The sequence below is a fragment of the Littorina saxatilis genome, linkage group LG5 (assembly GCF_037325665.1).
Source record: "Littorina saxatilis isolate snail1 linkage group LG5, US_GU_Lsax_2.0, whole genome shotgun sequence".
Lineage (NCBI taxonomy): Eukaryota > Metazoa > Mollusca > Gastropoda > Littorinimorpha > Littorinidae > Littorina > Littorina saxatilis.
Window position 1 is genome coordinate 31,279,693 of NC_090249.1, and position 19,961 is coordinate 31,299,653.

The 19,961-nt window shown below is 42.4% G+C and overlaps 1 protein-coding gene across 1 annotated transcript in view; it reads left to right on the plus strand.

Annotated features, from left to right (window-relative positions):
• The window catches only part of LOC138966865 (choline transporter-like protein 1), a 227,803-nt gene that overhangs the window by 55,429 nt on the left and 152,413 nt on the right, over positions 1-19,961 (plus strand). Inside the window, exon 3 of the mRNA XM_070339239.1 lies at positions 13,341-13,510. The gene's annotated coding sequence lies outside the window, so the exon portion shown is untranslated. The remainder of the gene's footprint in view (positions 1-13,340; positions 13,511-19,961) is intronic.

Sequence of the window (19,961 nt, forward strand, 5' to 3'; positions counted from 1 at the left end):
GATGACGGAATATGGAGGAAGCTGAAATGTGTACAAATGAAATATAAACAATTATAGTTCATAAACACAATTCTAGATACAATATAACAGATTAATTAATGTTGTAGTATAAACAACAATGTCACAATATGCAATAGCTTTGAGTTGGTGATGAAGTCCTTTTTCTTCTCTCAAAGAATTGCAATCACTGAATTTTAGTTAAGTTAACAATGTCACAATATCACAATATGCAATAGCTTTGGGTTGATGATGAAGTCCTTTTTCTTCTCTCAAAGAATTGCAATCACTGAATTTTAGTTAAGTTAACAATGTCACAATATGCAATAGCTTTGAGTTGATGATGAAGTCCTTTTTCTTCTCTCAAAGAATTGCAATTACTGAATTTTAGATTAGTTAACAATGTCACAATATGAAATAGCTTTAAGTGGTGATGAAGTCCTTTTTCTTCTCTCAAAGAATTTCAATCACTGAATTATAGTTAAGTTATATGTCAATAATACAAAAATCCGTTAGAAGATTGGCCGTGAGCAACAAATATTCAAACTATTCAAACTATTCAAAATATTCAGAGAGAGAGAGAGAGAGAGAGAGAGAGAGAGAGAGAGAGAGAGAGAGAGAGAGAGAGAGAGAGAGAGAGAGAGAGAGAGAGAGAGGGAGAGAGAGAGAGAGAGAGAGAGAGAGAGAGAGAGAGAGAGAGAGAGAGAGAGAGAGAGAGACACAGGAAGATGTTTCGCACGTTGATAATATATATGCAGTTTCCTTCATCAAATACCCGTCATGGTAGTACCCGTAAATATATACCAGGCCATTAACCCTCGGCTTTCACTCCCATTAAATCAAACGGGCGGCTAAGCAAGACCCATTATCTCTTCATCTTCGCACTAACAAGCTCTTTCACCCCTTGTCTGGAAACTAATCGCCGGTGTTGTTTCGTGACCAGGAGGGGGAAAATGCGTCTAATTACGGGTACCGTGTGATAGTCAAGTAGTCAGGAAAAGTGGGGTGGTTTATGCACGAGGGTTAATTCAGGTGTGTTGTTACAGCCTTAATAGCGTGCACGGCAGATGTTTCAACAGAAATGTTCATTAGTTTGTATCGATGACGGGTACCTTGTGATGGACGGGTGGTCAGGAAAAGTGGGTAGTTTATGCACGAGGGTTCAGGTGGGTCGTCACCGCCTTAATAGCCTGCCCGGCATATATATTTCAACAAGAATCTTCACTGGTTTTATATCGACGAGGTTAGGGTTTCCTGGAGTTTTGTGTTTGCACTTGTCTTTCTCGTGATTACAGACGCTGTCTTCCTTGCGGGAATTTGAGAAGACGGGAGTTTGGGGGCACGGAAAACAACAACGGAAATTAAGTCTGGTGTGTTTTCGTTTTAACACCCGCATCCAGCCAAATTTTGTTCCCCGTCAAGTTGAAGCGCTGACAAGTCGATACAGTGGTCGGGAATGTTGTAGGAAATGAGAGAATGGAACAAAAATGTCGTTCTTAAATGCAGTCTTTTTAAAAACTTCTTCAGTTTACAATGATAGACTAAAGTGTAAGGCGTTTCAAACACGGAAACCACCATGTAAACTCAGAAAGAAACAAGAAATTCCTTCGAGGTAGGAAAAACACCCCCGTTGGTCAAAGGGAAATAACCATTCTCACTGCACCCATTCTCACTGCCACCAACTGAGAAGGTTATTTCCCTTTGACCATGAATATGTTTCTCTATAAGTCCTTGTAGAATCTTAATCCACCAATAACTCCCTAACCGTGTGTTTGACTGGTCCCAATGTTTGTAAGGACCGTCTCAGGAATGTATAGAACCTGTTCACCAAGTTTGGTGACGATCGGTCCGTTCATTCTTGAGATCTATATGCGAACACAAACACACAAACACACAAACACACAAACAAACACATCGACCGAAACCTATACACACCCCTATACCGGGGGTGTAAACACACCTGAATCTGTCCCGACTAGCCAAGTGGACCGAAGGGGCATGGAAAACCAACAACCAACCAACCGTCCTACAAATGCAGTAAAGTAGGAGCCAAAAGAAAGTAGATACGTACGCGTTGGTGTGAATCTTTAGTGCGAGGTTACAATATTTTCAATATGTTCTGCCTTTTAATCGTGCCAGTCGTTTCTGTAGCGCTTGTAAAGACTTAACTTTTGATGAACGAATGTTAGTTCTGTTGACGGAAAACTGCCGATGCCCGTCAAGATGGAAATCACATAACCCCTGACTGGAGCATCCCAGCGTTAAGATGAGATGACGGGAATTGTATACCTTTTCCAAACGCATTCTCGTAAAGGGCTGTTGGATTATCATGTCCCTTCAGCCTATGTGGCTATTCGGGACTGTCTCGTTAAAGGGCCGGAGTGGAACGTGTTTGGAATATGTTCAGAATCACGGCAGACGACCATGCAGTTGGCTTTGACTGAGCAATATTTTTATTCGTGGGAAAGTTTTGTGTTTTTTTTCACAACTCTTGCATGATGTATGAAAACACATAACTGTGTCTTTGGGTGTTGTTTTTAGGGCTCATGTGATCATATCGGCTTGTGTTGTAGGAACCATGTTGGCTTGTGTTGTTACACTCGCGCTGTACAAAAGTTACCTACACGACAGCATCCATAAAATCACTTCCAGTGCTCAGAAGTTCCATCAGAAAGGTGATAAATAAGACCTAAACACGGTTCAACATCGGTGTCAGAAACTTTAATAGCCGCGGCAAATGTTGAGTGTGAGAGAGCGGTGACAAAGAGAGCTTAGACTGTTACACATCTGTCGTAGAAATGTTCTTTGCAAAACATCCCTACCCAATAAACAAACTCACTTCTAATACGTATTAGCTTTGTCAGACAGGCTACAAACAAGTCTTAAACATTTTTACCAGAAGCCCAAATTGACTCCGAAAGGGAGTGGGTTGTGCCAAAGGAAGGAGGTGCATTGCAGAAATGTATGACAGGAAAGTTACCTGCATAGCGACATCCACGAATCCGGTTCTGATTAGTTCTTTGAGAACAGCCACAACTAGAACAATACAATTGCTTCCTCTAACCTTTTCAGGTAAATGACCAAAAACACACCAACGGCAAACGAATAGATACAACCTCTAATTCGGACCGTAAGTTTAAACCCATCCCTGTCATTAGGAACATCCGTGATTACAAAAAGAAATGTTATCTCGAACTTCAAACATTTGATTAAAACTGGGCGAGTAATTACAGGGCCTAACAGCTTGCGGTTCCAAAAAGGAAAACCAACTTCCTCAATCAAATCAGAATTGCATTTTTAGCCCGGTTGAAGAGATCCTAGTCGACCGATTTTGAACGAATGCAGCAAAATGTAGCACGGCTCTATGCGTTGGTTAACTCGTAAAGAATGCAAAGTCAGAATTAAAATTAACAAGTCGCGCGAAGCGATTTAAAACATTAAGTAAATCTGTCAGTCTGAAACTAAAAGTAAAAGATCAACACTAAAAATCAGAGAAAACATGTATATTTTTGGATTCAGGAAATCAAAAGGTATCACTTTTGGATCTATTATTAAAATGATAATTTTTTGAGAATGTTAATGACCAAATTCACTAATTACTTGTTAAGCTCCTAAGCTAAAATACAATATCATAGTCCTCATTTAGTCAAAGTTTGCTTGACCAAAATTTCAATCAATTTGGTTAAAGAATGAGGTCGTCACCGTGCCGCCTCAATTTTTTCCGAAAAGCCGGATATGACGTCATCAAGGTTATTGATAAATTTGGAAAAAGAACTTGTATGCTAAGTTTTCTCGGAATCGCCACAGACAGACAGACACACACACACAGACATACACGCACGCACGCACGCACGCACGCACACACACACACACACACACACACACACAGACACACAGACACAGACACACACACACACACACACACACACACACACACACACACACACACACACACACACACACACACACACACACAAGAAACTCGTCTCGATTCTCTGACTATCTGAAAAATGTTAGTCAAAACTTGACTTTGTGTAAAAAGGGGCGACTCTATTTCATGCTATTATTTGAAACTGGTCGGGCGGTTATCTAGTGACAACATACACAAGGAAAACAGGCAACACTAACTTTCAGGTAAATGACCCACCCATCAGAACACAGCAACGACAAATGAATAGATACAACCTCTAATTCTTACCGCAAGTTAGAACCGGTGGGGCCATTAGGAACATCGGGAATGGCAAAAGAAATGCAATCTCGAAGTTGCGCCAGTAATTATAGGGCCCAGCAGCTAGCTGAAAAGGAAAACCAAATTCTTGAATCAAATCAGGCTGACGTTTTTAGTCCAGTAAAAGAGATGTCTTTATTTCCCCAGGGAAGCGTAGACACAGGCAGCAATCAATACCTTGTTTTTCTAACTTTGAAACCTGCCAGCAATTTCCGGTCGAAAAATCGGATCGTTTTTCGTTGGCTCGCCCGTCAAAATTGGACGGGCCGATCCACAGGGAACGAAAACCAATTTTAAAATTTAGTTTTTTATTCGTACTACTCGGATTAACACTAATATGTCAAGCACACTTTACAGTGACAATTACACGTTACTTAGCCTTTCACACAACAAGCGCTGTATCAATATAAATATTGAGTAGTATATATATAGAACGTATGCGGTATGAAAGGCACAGCCCTCCCAGTGAAATCAGTTCGGCCAACCATTTCCTATCTGTCTAGGATCGTGTATGGGACATGACTAAAGATCTCTCTCTCGCTCTCTCAATATTTCTCTCTCTCTCTCTCTCTCTCTCTCTCTCTCTCTCTCTCTCTCTCTCTCTCTCTCTCTCTCTCTCTCTCTCTCCTCCTCTCTCTGTCTCTCTGTCTCCCCTCTCTCTCTCTCTGTCTCCCCCTCTCTCTCTCTCTCTCTCGCTCGCTCTCTCTCTATGTCTCTCTCTGTCTCTGATTCACCACTCTCTCTCTTTCTCTCTATCTCTCTCTCGCTCTCAATCTCAATCTCTCTCTCTCTCTATCTCTATCTCTTTCCTGGCAAAATTGTACAGGCGTAGATAAAAATGTCCACCAAAATACTCGTGTGACCTGGAATAATAGGCCGTGAAAGGTGGATGCAGCGCCTATAGGCTGTTGATCTACTGGCCGATGTGAATGCGTGATAATTATATTGTGTAAAAAAATTCCATCTCACACGGCATTAATAGGTAACATGCGCCTTGAGTCGCCTTGTGTGGTGAGATACGTGCGCGATATAAATCCTCGTTTATAAATTAAATAAATAAATAAATAAAATCTCTCTCTGTCTCCCCACCCTCTCTCTCTCTCTCTCTCTCTTTTCTTTAACGCTCACATTCAATCGATCATTGATTATGCGTCAACACTATGGGATTGTGCGAGTGCAAAAACTCTGAAACCTTTATTTAGTATACATAAAAGAGCAATCAAAGTTATTTTATTACAAGTCTCGGTTTCCAACGAAGACTATAAACTTTTAAACATTCTTCCTCCTAAATCAAGACTCATGTACAATAAAGGCGTGTTGATGCATACACTCATAATTGGAAGAGCGCCCGCACCTCTTTCTTCTCAATTCACTTCCCACAATTTAAGAGACCCGACAAAAATGTATGCTCCTCGGCCTCGTATAGATCTTTTTAAGTCCAGCCTACTCTTTTCGGGGACTAATCTTTGGAATTCACTTCCAAGCGTCCCGCAGTGGGGCACTGCGGTTATGAAATTAAAGGCCCCTCCTGTTTTTGGAACCGCAGGAGCTTTCTAGTTTGCTGTTAGGTAGATTTTTGGTTCCTCTTTCCTGTCATGCTCTCTTTTTCTTCATGAATTCTTTTCTTTTTTCTGCCTTCTTGCTCACTCACCTGTATTTTTTCCAAAAATCTCTTCTCTTGCCGCTTGTCTCGCGATTCATGTATAGTTTAATCTGTTAGTGTTCTGATGTAAGTCCAGCAGTAGATAGGTTAAGCCTATTTTAACATACTGGAAACTGGTAATCTTCCAGTAGGTATTAATTTAGATTTACTAAAGCCTGCTGGGACACAAGTAATGGGTTAGTGCATTTGTAAACAGGAATCGCTTGACAAGTGGCCCCCTTCATCCCCCCCTTCCTCGTCCTGATATGGCTCTGCGTAGTCGGCTGGACGTTAAGCAACAAATAAACAAACAAACAAACAAACTTCCAAGCGGTCTCAAACATTCTGTCAATGCCAAGACTTTTAAAGACAGATATTTCTCATTCCTTAAATACATGGTACATTTCGTTCTCACTTAGCCTGAACATGTTTATATTGTTGATGCCTTATTTGTACCTTTTACACGTTTCAGTAGATAAATGTACCTGATTAATTTCATAACATGACTTATGTAACGATGCTACATTGCTATTACTTGCAACGTAGTTGCTTCATTGACTCCTCAGTTTCACGGATTTTTTCTTCCCTCGAAGTTTCACACGTTTTTTGTTGCTTGAAACAGTTTTCATTATACCTTTGACAATAATTATGTCATGTTCGTTTGTATGTATATTTTTGTTTGTTTGTTTAGTCTGTTAATCGTTTGCTTGTTTGTCGTTTGATTTTATTACTTCTTTAATTGATATTCCAACATTTTTAAAACGTATTATCATTAGATTAAACCCTCCCATGGGCGAGGGCTGGATGTAAAAAAGCACCTGTTTGCTTATGCCATTACCCTCGTTAATAAAGAATTTGTCATTTCTCTCTCTCTCTCTCTCTCTCTCTCTCTCTCTCTCTCGCTCTCTCTCTCTCTCTCTCTCTCTCTCTCTCTCTCTCTCTCTCTCTCTCTCTCTCTCTCTCTCTCTCTCTCTCTCTGTATTTGAAACAGATTTTGATGCGTGACATCGTAGGTTGAACGCCAAGCGCTTTTTCTTTTTCCCTCACAACCATTTTATTGACGGTGCTTCCTGTCGTCAGGTTTCCATCGTACTGATCTTATGAAGGACAGGCGGCTAGTCTAGCCTGGTCTAGGGGGAACGTCGCTGGTAAACTTGATCATCCTAAAAACAAATGTCGTAGCCTTGGCATCAGGACGCGTTTTGTTTTTGCAAATCGATATTAGCCTACCTGTTGGACAAGAGGAATTGGCTCACCAAACTGGTCAAGTGGTCAGGGCAACCAGTCAAACTATTGTGCAGGAATGTAACAATAACCTTAATCTGATACGAACAACTGCCAAATGCAGTCTAGTTCTGTAATTGATCATGAACGGTTGAATATTTTCCCTGTTTTTTTCACACGATCACTAAAAGCATGTATTTCTTAGTTCTGGAGTCACTCTTCTTTTTAATCCGCGTTTATTGGCAAGGCCGACAGTCCAATCGCTGTATTTCAATCCACTGATCTTTTGGCGAGAGGATAGCACTGGAGGAGCGTCCCTGGTGATCTAAAACTTCCTGACGAAAAACAGACAAAAGAATCGTGGCCGTATAGACTTGCATTTCGTAGGTTCAGAGTCACGCTTCACTTTTCTCTCCCTTATTGGCAAGGCCGACTGTCCTCCTTTTTCAGTCAACTGATCTTTTGGCGAGCGGACAGCCGGGTACTGTGTGGAAGGAACGTTTCATATTGCTTCTGTTTGACTTTGAACTGAGCAAGATCGATGACGAAAAGGGATCGATTTTTGGAGGGAGGTTCTTGTGTGCGCCTCAGATTATTGCTTGTCTCGGCCATCAACATGCCGACTGAATGGTGCTGCTCGTCTTTGCTGGATTTCTGCCTTCTTTGAACTTTCTCTTTTTTTTCCTGTCGTTTTTATTTTTCCTGCACATGCTTTTTTGGGTTGCTGTTTATAGCTTTTATTGGTGTGAGAGTTCCGTGAAGGTTTGTGTTTTTGAAATTGATTTCGGCAAGTCTGTACAGGATATCATCTGTCTGTCTGTCTGTCTGTCTGTCTGTGTCTGTGTCTCTCTGTCTGTGTCTCTGTCTGTGTCTCTGTCTCTCTGTCTCTCTGTCTCTCTCTCTGTCTCTCTCTCTGTCTCTCTCTCTCTCTCTCTCTCTCTCTCTCTTTTGTTAAGGTTTTGATGTTGCTGCCAACAGCACTTGGAAGTCGTGGGTATGTTAAACAATGTTGGTCTGTTTGTGTGTGTAATGTTTGCTTTTCTCTTTAATTACATCTACTTTCCACCATGGTTGTGAATAGGTCGTTGGCCTACGCAATAGAATAAGTGTCATTAAGTAACCTTCCTCCTCCGAAGAATTATTTTTGAAAAGGCGACGAACGAAAACTTTTTCTTGACATCCATCTATCTCCTACCCACACAGTTTCGCCCCCGCCCCCCCCCCCCCCTCCCCCCCCCCCGCCCCCCTCCCCCCCTCCCCCTGTCTGTAAACTACGTCGCGGCAGGTGATTGAAAGTCCAGCAAAATTCGAAAGTAACAGCTTACTGTGCACATCAACCCCTTTCCCTCTCCCCTCCCCCCCCCCTTACTCTCTCAACACCCCCACCTCTGTTACTCAGTTGCCAGCAGAAAACCAAACGACATTCTGGCAGGTGATGGAAAATCCAGAAGACAGAATCAACAAGTAACAAGTCGCGTAAGGCGAAATGACAACATTTAGTCAAGCTGTCGAACTCACAGAATGAAACTGAACGCACTGCTTTTTTCACCAAGACCACATACTCGTAGTTTCGTCAGTCCACCGCTCGTGGCAAAGGCAGTGAAATCGACAAGCCATGCAGAATAGTGCGGTAGTGGTCGCGCTGAGCAGGATAACACGCTTTTCTGTATGTCTATTCTTTTTAGCTTACTGAGTTTGTTTTTAATCCAAACATATCATATCTATATGTTTTTGGAATCAGGGACCGACAAGGAATAAGATAAAATTGTTTTTAAATCGATTAACGATTTCGGAAAATTAATTTTAATCATAATTTTTATACTTTTAATTTTCAGAGCTTGTTTGTAATCCAAATATAACATAATATGTATATGTTTTTGGAATCAGAAAATGACGAAGAATAAGAGGAAATTGTTTTTGGATCGTTTAATAAAAAAATAATTTTAATTACAAGTTTCCGATTTTTAATGACCAAACTCATTCATTAGTTTTTAAGCCACCAAGCTGAAATGCAATACCAAAGTTCGGCCTTCGTCGAAGATTGCTTTGCCAAAATTTCAATCAATTTGATTGAAAAATGAGGGTTGACAGTGCCGCCTCAACTTTTACAAAAAGCCGGATATGACGTAATCAAAGGTATTTATTGAAAAAATGAAAAAAACGTCCGGGGATATCATTCTCAGGAACTCTCATGTCAAATTTCATAAAGATCGGTCCAGTAGTTTAGTCTGAATCGCTCTACACACACACACGCACACACAGAGACAGACAGACAGACAGACAGACAGACAGACAGACACACACACACACACACACACACACACACACACACACACACACACACACACACACACACACACACACCTCGACCCTCGTCTCGATTTCCCCTCTATGTTAAAACATTTAGTCAAAACTTGACTAAATGTAAAAAGAACGGTGTCTCCACACACACACACCCATCCCCCCCCCCCCCACCACCCCCGCCCCCCCCCACCCCCTCCCCCAAGCTCTGTCCCTGTGGGTCCTGCTCCCAGTCAGCGGCGATAACAGCTGAGGAATTCGCTAAGACCTTTAAATTGGAATTTGCCTCTCTCCATTTCCCATTCTTCATCAGGAGGGAGCTAAGAGAAAGGACCCAAGACAGGAGGCAGTGATGGCAAGGACAGAAGAGACTTGCCGTCTCACGCTGAACGGTAGTGGCAGGAGATGCTGGTCGAGATTGGTCCATGGGGTCCGCTCACGTTTAGTCTGTCGTGTTGAGGCCTTTTGTTTTTTGTGCCATCCGTGTGTAGGGTTAGGGCTTGGGCACAGTAGGGACAAAGACCTGGGGGAGGTGTGAGCAGCCGTTCTTGAGGATTGTAGTGGAAGAGCACTGCTTATTTCTTCTGCTTCGTCTTCGACTGGCCATGCATCACAGTCGTCGACCACAAAACTGGTCGTCCGTCAGAGGTCACCTGCAGTCCCCCATAGTTAGATGTCCATGCACAGGTTCCTGCAGGATTCCCCTCTTTTCCTTTTTTTAAGGCATGGATCGGGCAGTCTTGGAGATTGTGGTGTGCCAGTTTGTATGGCCTTTTCCTGCTCCGAAGGCCCTGCTCCCAACTTTTTGCGATAACAATTGAGAAAAATCGCTGAAGCTAATTCTTATCCAAAGATGTAAGGTAAGTTAAAAATTCTCGCTCAAAGAAAATCAGTACCAGCTATAAAAAAAATATTAAAAAAAGACCGAAAGAACTAGTAGTTCCGTGGTTGAAACATGCCACAACTGCTGTTTTAGTAACTTGCCAAGTTCTGACTCCAGTCAAGAACGATGTGGATTTGCATGAGTCTCAAAGCTCTTGAACAACAACCGACTAAAGACCTTCAACTTGCAATATCATGGCTCTCAATAACATGGCTCTCTCCATTTTTCATTCTTCACTGAAAGACTCGGGAGAGAAAGGACAGGAGGCAGCGAGGGTGATGGAAGAAGTGGACTTGCCACCTCACGCAGAACGGTAGTGACAGGAAATACGGAGTGGGGTTGTTCCGTGGGGTCGGCTCACGTTTGCTGACTGCCTTGTTCAGTCCTTTTGCTGTTCGTTCCTCTGGTGTTAAAGTGAAAGGGGGTAGGGGTGTGTTCAGTGAGGTTGTCCGTAGTTTGAGGTAGGTGATGCTGGTGGTTTGCTTTTTTTCACAACTCAAAGGCATCCCTCTCAGTTTATGACAGAAGATCTCTTAAGAGGATTTCAAAAAGACTGCTTAGGCGAGCATCTGTCTCCAGGAGACCGAGCACTCAGCAGTGTTATAGTAGAAGACCACAGAGCTATATTTCGCGTTGCCAGCACGAGGAACTAGAGATACATCAGCCGCGCGCCTTTAAGATTTGTTTTTGTGTTTATTCTTATTCCATTACAAATTCTTCATTCGTGAATCTGTGTACGCTTGAACCAGCTAAATAGCATTATTTTCATACTCCTGTGCTCAGTACAGACTCACCACTCAGTTTTCGCTTCCCGAACAAGTATCAACCACTAAAGACACTGTTTTTCATACAGACTCTGTGAAAACTCGGTCGACTTCCTTGCCTGTGCTTCATTTGGTGTCGAAAATGCCTTCAAAGGACCTCAGAATGATCCATCAGGGAGCTATAGAAGGGAGGAGACTGTATGTAGCGTCGGTGTAGGAAGTCAGGAAATACGAGTTGCAATTGGTCCTCAGGGTCCGCTCCGATTTTGTCTGTCGCGTTGAGGTCTTGGGTTTTTCGTGCTTTCCATGTTTGGGGTTAGCACTGGGCACAGATGGGGCCGAGACACTTCGGGGATGTGGGCAGGAGTTATTCTGGTGATTTCAGGTGGTGGAGGAGCAGCTGGTTGTTGGTGCTCCTGAGGCCAAAACACAACAGCTGAGGGAATGGACGATGTTCGGAATGATTCTCTGTCGGGTATTCTGTTGTTTGTGGAAGAGTTGTTCCCTGTCAAAACAGTCAGGGACATACACAGCTATTTTAAGCGCAGGAAATCGCATACAAGGCTTCTGATATTGAGAATCGCGACATCACCTGTCAACGCTTGGTAAGGCACCGGTGTCAATGGACAAAATCCGGTAAAGCACGCACACACAAGCGATCATGGCTTCGCAATGAATATTTGGCTTCGATGTGCTTGTAATTCAGTACCCGCGCAATACGACACCCTTTTCTGTCGAAAATGTGCTCACTCACTGTTCACTGCCGTCATGATGGCTTTCCTCCACCGATCACTGTGTTTGCCTCACTGAATCGAAGGAGCGCCACGCTTCCAAAGCCAATTTAAAAATAAAAAAGATGAATTTTAAAATATCAAAAAAACGTATGAGGTTGTTTTGTTTGTTTTTTAAATCGAAGAAGCGTTCTACCGGGATCGTCGGGAGCCGAGGGAATTCGCAGATGTTCAGCTTCGAGGTCCTAATCGGGACCTAAGAATTGAAGAAAGGAGTAGAGGGGAGAGGCAGCGTAAAACAAGATCGTTGCTCGATGCAGTGACGTGAGGGAACTGGGCAGCTTGCAGCTCACCACCTCAGCCTCAGGCTAACTGGTAGTGGCAGGAATTGGTCTGTGGGGACAAGGAGGCGGGAGTGTCCACGAGGGACGCTGGGTTGAGAGGCGGGCTGTGAACTGACGCCACTTATTCGTTCCAAAGTAACTGATAATACACGCGCTTAATGACACGTCATGGCAGAAAAATAAACAAAAGGAATTGATTTACGGAAGAAAAAAACGACTCTACCTTTTACGTCGACCTTAACTGATATTTTTTCAGTTTTGCAGACATGAAAACAGGCTAAAAGGAGACCCAAAAAAATGTTTTCCCAACTCGTGCCGACCATTTTTCTGCCAGGCATTTTACACTAAACTGCTAACTGTTCTTTTTGCCTCAACGTAGCAAGTCGTGTTTACTTTACAATTTACTTCAAATTTCGCCCCGTGCAGCACAATTTACCATTCGATAAAGACATTTACTCACACCGAGAAGCTCCACGTGCTTTATATCTCCCATCACACGTAGTGCCAGCGCCGCGGACGTATACATTCTCTCCCAAGACGCTTGCTTATGTGTGATTAGCTTTGATTCTAGTGCGGCGCGGAGTGAAACACCGATAGGAGAAGGAGAAAAAAGGCGCGGGCAGTCATGCCTGTGCGAAAACGAGAAGCGATCGTCAGCTGATATCGAGTGATGAACTCACGCGGTGCCCGCCGAGGAGGGTCATAAGGTTCGCGACGACAGGTGGAAGACACTCGTAGGGCCTTAAAAGTATAGATGAAGGTGTTAACTGGGGCGCCTTGTGTGTGCTGGTTGTCAGTTTCTGGAATTGTAGATATGGAAACCTCTAATTTCTATTCTTTTTTGTGTGAGGAATTCCGAAATGTTCAAGTTTCTTTCTCATGATACGTACTTACTCGATGGGTTGCATCTCACAGGAACACTGAAAAAACTTAACAGGATGGTGAAAGACAGGAAAGAGCAGAACGCAGGTTTTTGTTTTTGTTGTTTTTAATGTGTGCAGCTTCCGGATGATGATGATGATGATGATGACGATGACGATGATGGATGGTGAAGAAGAGGAAAGTTGCTGACACTTGATAATGTGCTTGTGTTTATCATATCAGGACTTTTATCGCAAAAACTGTGATCATTGAATGGCCGTTTCTTGACATGACTTGGACTCTTGCTTTTCTGGAATTGTTTCTTCGTGAAATTTAATATTTGTGCTTATTTATATCTGTTCCAGACTGACGGACAAAATGGATGGTCTGTTCTAAGCGGACGGTCAGACACTTCTTTGGAGAAAAAAAACTTTGGTCAACACAATCTGACCTTAACTGTGTGGTCACCGCTAGAGATCTGAAAAGCCACGCCACAAGTTAGGAGTATAAAACATCCTGCGAAACTATACTCCTGGTAAGTGTTTTCACCTTTGATGCACATCATGTAACTGTGTGTGTGTCTGTGTCTGTCTGTTTGTAGTTTTGTTCGTTTCCCGTGTGTAGCATATGTTTGTCTTTGTGTTTGTCTGCCTTTCGGTCTTGTTTGTCTCAGTTTGTGTGACTCTCTGTTTGTAGTTGTCTGTGTGTGTGTGTGTGTGTGTGTGTGTGTGTGTGTGTGTGTGTGTGTGTGTGTGTGTGTGTGTGTGTGTGTGTGTGTGTGTGTGAATCTGCTAGCCATAGCTGTGACGTACGAGTAGATTAATGACCTCTGTAGTGTCTACAACAACAACAATAATTGTTGAAATCCACTTTGAAAGAAAGTACAAACGTTGTACATTCAATTCTGCACCCAATAGCACCATCTTCAACCGTTCTTGTCTCTGCCTGTACAACAAGTATGCGGACAAAAGGGAAAGATCGAACGAAGAAAGCTTGTCTGTGATGTATCCAACCTAATCTGCGAGTGTAGGAAGCCGTGGTGCACGAGCGTCCCCTCAGGGTGTTGTGACAGTGTCTTGCTGGGGTCATCTCCGGCGGATTGCTGTGTTTGGATAGAATGGAAAAAGTTATTCCGGATCGAATGATGGGGAGGGAAAGTTATGTTTGGTTTGCTTCTAAGGAATTTTTTTCTTTGAGGGTGGGATGTTGTTGTCATGTTAGCCTTAGATTCTTGCTGTAACCTGTCATCAAATTTGCAGTGGTGGTGGTTTTTTTCTCTAAGTGTGTGTGTGTGTGTGTGTGTTAGTGTATGTGTGTGTTTGTGTTAGTGTATGTGTGTATGTGTGTGTGTGTGTGTGTATGTATGTGTTAGTGTGTGTGTATGTGTTAGTGTGTGTGTGTGTGTTAGTGTGTGTGTGTGTGTGTGTTTGTGTTAGTGTATGTGTGTGTTTGTGTTAGTGTATGTGTGTGTGTTTTTTTTCTCTTACTCACACCATCCCCCCCTCCCCCGTCGCACACCTTACCTCCTCTCCTCTTTCTGTCTGTCCTTTCTGTTACGGCAGTTTTCGTCAGAATATTTAAGTGTCTTCTTATCAGCAGACACGGCTGAGCTACCCTGTTACAGTCCACGAAACTCATTCTCTTTAACAAAATCGCTGCAGGTCTTAATCTTGTTTCGCATGAGTCAACTGAAGACAAGAGAAAGTCCCTCGAAAGATTAGAATGCGTTTTAAAAGTCAGATCCAGATGAGGGAGGGGGGGTGCTTTCTCTATTTCTGTAGGCAACAACAACAACAAGTCGCGTAAGGCGAAAATACAATATTTAGTCAAGTAGCTGTCGAACTCACAGAATGAAACTGAACGCAATGCCATTTTACTCGTAGCATCGTCAGGCCACCGCTCATGGCAAAGGCAGTGAAATTGACAAGAAGAGCGGGGTAGTAGTTGTGCTAAGAAGGATAGCACGCTTTTCTGTACCTCTCTTTGTTTTAACTTTCTGAGCGTGTTTTTAATCCAAACATATCATATCTATATGTTTTTGGAATCAGGAACCGACAAGGAATAAAATGAAAGTGTTTTTAAATTGATTTGGACAATTTAATTTTGATAATAATTTTTATATATTTAATTTTCAGAGATTGTTTTTAATCCGAATATAACATATTTATATGTTTTTGGAATCAGCAAATGATGGAGAATAAGATAAACGTAAATTTGGATCGTTTTATAAATTTTTATTTTTTTTTACAATTTTCAGATTTTTAATGACCAAAGTCATTAATTAATTTTTAAGCCACCACGCTGAAATGCAATACCGAAGTCCGGGCTTCGTCGAAGATTACTTGACCAAAATTTGAACCAATTTGGTTGAAAAATGAGGGCGTGACAGTGCCGCCTCAACTTTCACGAAAAGCCGGATATGACGTCATCAAAGACATTTATCAAAAAAATGAAAAAAACGTTCGGGGATTTCATACCCAGGAACTCTCATGTCAAATTTCATAAAGATCGGTCCAGTAGTTTAGTCTGAATCGCTCTACACACACACACACACACACACACACACACGCACACACGCACATACACCACGACCCTCGTTTCGATCCCCCCTCGATGTTAAAATATTTAGTCAAAACTTGACTAAATATAAACAAGTCGCGTAAGGCGAAAATACAATATTTAGTCAAGTAGCTGTCGAACTCACAGAATGAAACTGAACGCAACGCAACGCAGCAAGACCGTAACTATACTCGTAGCATCGTCACTCCACCGCCCGTGGCAAAGGCAGTGCCCGTGGAATTGACAAGAAGAGCGGGGTATTCGTTGCGCTAAGAAGGATAGCACGCTTTTCTGTACCTCTCTTCGTTTTAACTTTCTGAGCGTGTTTTTAATCCAAACATATCATATCTATATATTTTTGGAATCAGGAACCGACAAGGAATAAGATGAAAGTGTTTTTAAATTGATTTCGAAAAAAAAATTTTGATAATAATTTTTATATATTTAATTTTCAGAGCTTGTTTTTAATCCGAATATAACATATTTATATGTTTTTGGAATCAGCAAATGATGGAGAATAAGATAAACGTAAATTTAGATCGTTTTATAAATTTTTATTTTTTTTTACAATTTTCAGATTTTTAATGACCAAAGTCATTACTTAATTTTTAAGCCACCAAGCTGAAATGCAATACCGAAGTCCGGGCTTTGTCGAAGATTACTTGACCAAAATTTCAACCAATTTGGTTGAAAACTGAGGGCGTGACAGTGCCGCCTCAACTTTCACGAAAAGCCGGATATGACGTCATCAAAGACATTTATCAAAAAAATGAAAAAAACGTTCGGGGATTTCATACCCAGGAACTCTCATGTCAAATTTCATAAAGATCGGTCCAGTAGTTTAGTCTGAATCGCTCTACACACACACACACACGCACACACGCACACATGCACATACACCACGACCCTCGTTTCGATTCCCCCTCGATGTTAAAATATTTAGTCAAAACTTGACTAAATATAAAAAGACAGAAATGGATACGAAACTGAGAAATGGTGAGAGACAGGTCAAAGCGCCACAAAAGAGCGAAAGGCCGTGCCACACACTTCGGGGGGAGAAAGCTGAAGAGGTGGCCACTCCCCGTTGCGTCAACGTCTGCTTAGTGTCACGGAGGTGCATCACATTTGCATGATAAAGGCTCCAGAAAGACTTCAGTGTCAGCGGAATTCGTGAAACCGTTCGGTAGAGTTGAGCCATGCTCGTATGCCGGCGGTCTGCGGATGTTTTCAGGATCATTGTTGAAGCAGGAGGGAGATTAGCACGTGAGGACTTTGTTGGCTTGCTCGTTGGGTTTCTGAAAGTCTGTCTGTTTCACTCCTTGTTATGCCCCTCCCCCCTGTCTTCTTGTCTGTCTGTCTGCCTGTCTGTCTGTCCGTCTGTCTGCGCTCTCTCTCTCTCAAAAACACTCAAAGCTTTAATAACACATTTACTCATGCATGTGTATTCAGCATTGTTTTCACTACGTTACATATATTTGTGTATAATATGTAATATGTAAATATTCATATGTTGTTGTTTTTCTCTACCTTTTTTTCTACGTGAATATCCGTGTAAATATGTGATTAGATTAGTCCCCTCTCTGGGCGAGGGCTGGTTGAAAAAAAAGCTCGTTGTATTGCTTATGCCACAACCCTCGAAAAATAAAATTTGATTTGATTTGATTTGATTTGATTTGATCTCTCTCTCTCTCTCTCTCTCTCTCTCTCTCTCTCTCTCTCTCTCTCTCTCTCTCTCTCTCTCTCTCTCTCTGTTCCCCCTCCCCTCTCCCCCCCTCCCCCTCCCAGAAGGGTCCAGAAAGGTTGCAGTCCAAAGAACTCGTGAAACCTTTGAGAAGAGTTGAGCCGCGGTCGTATGCAATCGGTGTGTGGAAGGTCTTTTCGAGACCACTGTTGGATCAGGAGGGATTGCTGGTTGGCGAACAGTCTGTGTGGGCTTTGGAGCGGACTCTCTGTCTCTCCCTCTGTGTCTGTGTCTGTGTCTTCGTCTGTCTGTCTCTGTCTGTCTGTCTGTCTGTCTGTGTGTGTGTGTCTGTCTGTCTCTCTCTCTCTTTCTTTCTGTCTCTCTCTCTCTTTCTGTCTCTCTCTCTTTCTCTCTCTCTCTTTCTCTCTCTCACATTCCATCCCCCACCCCCCTTCGCCGTTTCGTACTTTGTGGCTACAGAGAGTGTGTTGCCTGATGAGATGTGGACTTACCAGCCGCAAATCTGTTTTTGGTTTGATAATCTGGATAGCTTTTGCGCATCTCTCTCACCCCCCCCCCCCCCCCCACACACACACACACACACCACCAAATCAATCTGCAACCGCACTCTATCCCACCCCCAGCTTATCAACCCCCATCCCCACCCTTTCAGCGGGGGAGTAACGGTATTGTTGCAGGGACAGAGAAAGATAAATCCGCAAAGTCCATGCAAGCTAAGCATTGTGGAAGGATTTCATGGCTGTTCTTTACGGTTCGGGCTGGCTTGCTGGATGTCTCGGTCTTTCTATGCATGCTGATGAGACTGCTTGGGATGACCTGTCTGCCTTTTTGTGAAGGTAGATTAGTCCTTCGGAGATGGAACACAAGTGCCGGTGGTGGGAATGGTGGTGGCGGTGGTGGCTGAGTGTGTGTGTGTGTGTGTGTGTGTTATTATGTTCTACCATATCTTTTTGTCCATGTGTTCTTCTACTCATCTGAGCGTACGAAGGATAGTTACATATGAGCAAACAAGGGTGGTCACGCCACCTTTCTCCCTCTGGCCGCCCCTTTAAAGGCTGACATTGTCCTATTTAATTACTTCCAGGGCTTTTCCCATCGTTGCGGGGATGTATAAATTAAGCTTCCTGCAAAGTTTTAGCTTTGAAGTCCTTACCAATTACGAGAAATAATTAATTCTTTATTGCTATGTTCTCCAGGACTTGGGCTATTTTTAGACCGTCAACACAGACAGAACAGCGTCGCCAATCCCCGCGTGAAGGAAATCGCTCACCTTCCACGTGCAAAACGTAGTGATATTGACACGCCAGATTAGCGCGGTAGCGTATTGTGCTAAGCAGGAAAGCGCGCTTTTCTGTATTCTTGTTAACTTCGCAATTTCCGGGAAACATCCACTTTCACTTTGAGACTGTTTTGTTTACATTCGACACTATCAAAACCACTTTGCAATACTGACATAATTTTTTCTGTGTTCGAAAGCTACACTCTAAATTTTATAACACTTTGAGAACACTGAAAGTGTTTAGGGTGAACACATTTTTACACTTTTGGAACACAGAAAGTGTTCTCAATGTGTTATCCTGAAGCATCTTCTGCTACCTGAACACTTTTGGAACACATGGTAAACACTTTTTTGCACAGTGGAACACCAGGTGTTCAACAAGTGTTCCACAAGTGTTCCACTTCGTCTTTTAGACATGCTCCGAATAAAATAATACATTAAAATTATTTGGGCCATGAGCAGATTCGAACCCGAGACCTACGCCTTGCCATGTCAGCGCTCTACCGATTCAGCTACGGAGACTCGTCGGGATCTAGCGTCGCTTAGAGTATATAATTTTTATACCCCCTAGACCCCCTAGACCGCTTTATGTTTTTGTTTTTAATCGTGTTGTGCTTATATTTTTTCATCAAACATTTATTTCATCTGAGACATCTAATAAGCGGTAAGTATTAGCATTTTTATTTTTACAATTTAATAATGTTACTAATTGTCCCATCATGCTTCAGCTGGACCAAAAAAGAACGTTGACACTTTTAGATCTGTGGACCTGTCTGCGTTGTCGCTGCGTTGATTTGGCTCAGGATTTCCGATTGTTATCTGTAAGTTGCTTGCTGAGATTTTGTATTAATTCATCTAAGCTTAGTCACTCGTATTTTTGTTGTAACATGTTCCTGTTACTTGTATCTGTGGACGTTTGAAGACAATTTCTCTAATTTTGCTGTCGCAACGGTTTCAGCTGATCAGTGGACCTTTTACATTAGACGTTCTGCGTTGGTAAATAAACTCTATTTCAATTTGATGTTGATTTTTTATTCTGGTTGATGTGCTTGGTTTTGTGTTATTGTTATATATATATACTTGTATGTCCAGGGGTTCCTTATAATTATAATGGTGGTCCAGTGAACGATACCTTCCCGGCTTCCGCCTGTGGTCAGAGCAATACATTTGCAGATTTTTGGATTCTTCTTCTTCCTTTGGTTAGATCATAGATGTACGATCTGCACGCTAGATAAAGTGAAGCGGTAGGCTAAAAACAGCATACACAAGGAACTTAGTCGATAAATATCGACAGGGGGCCGACAAATGGTTTAAATGGGAAATGTGTGTATATGGGTGTGGGTTTGAAACAAACAAACAAACCAACCCATGTGAACCCCGGGCCGCAGGCCTTCGATGTAGTGATTGAAAAAAAAGGATGTTCTCAAATGGTTCAATTCTCATTTG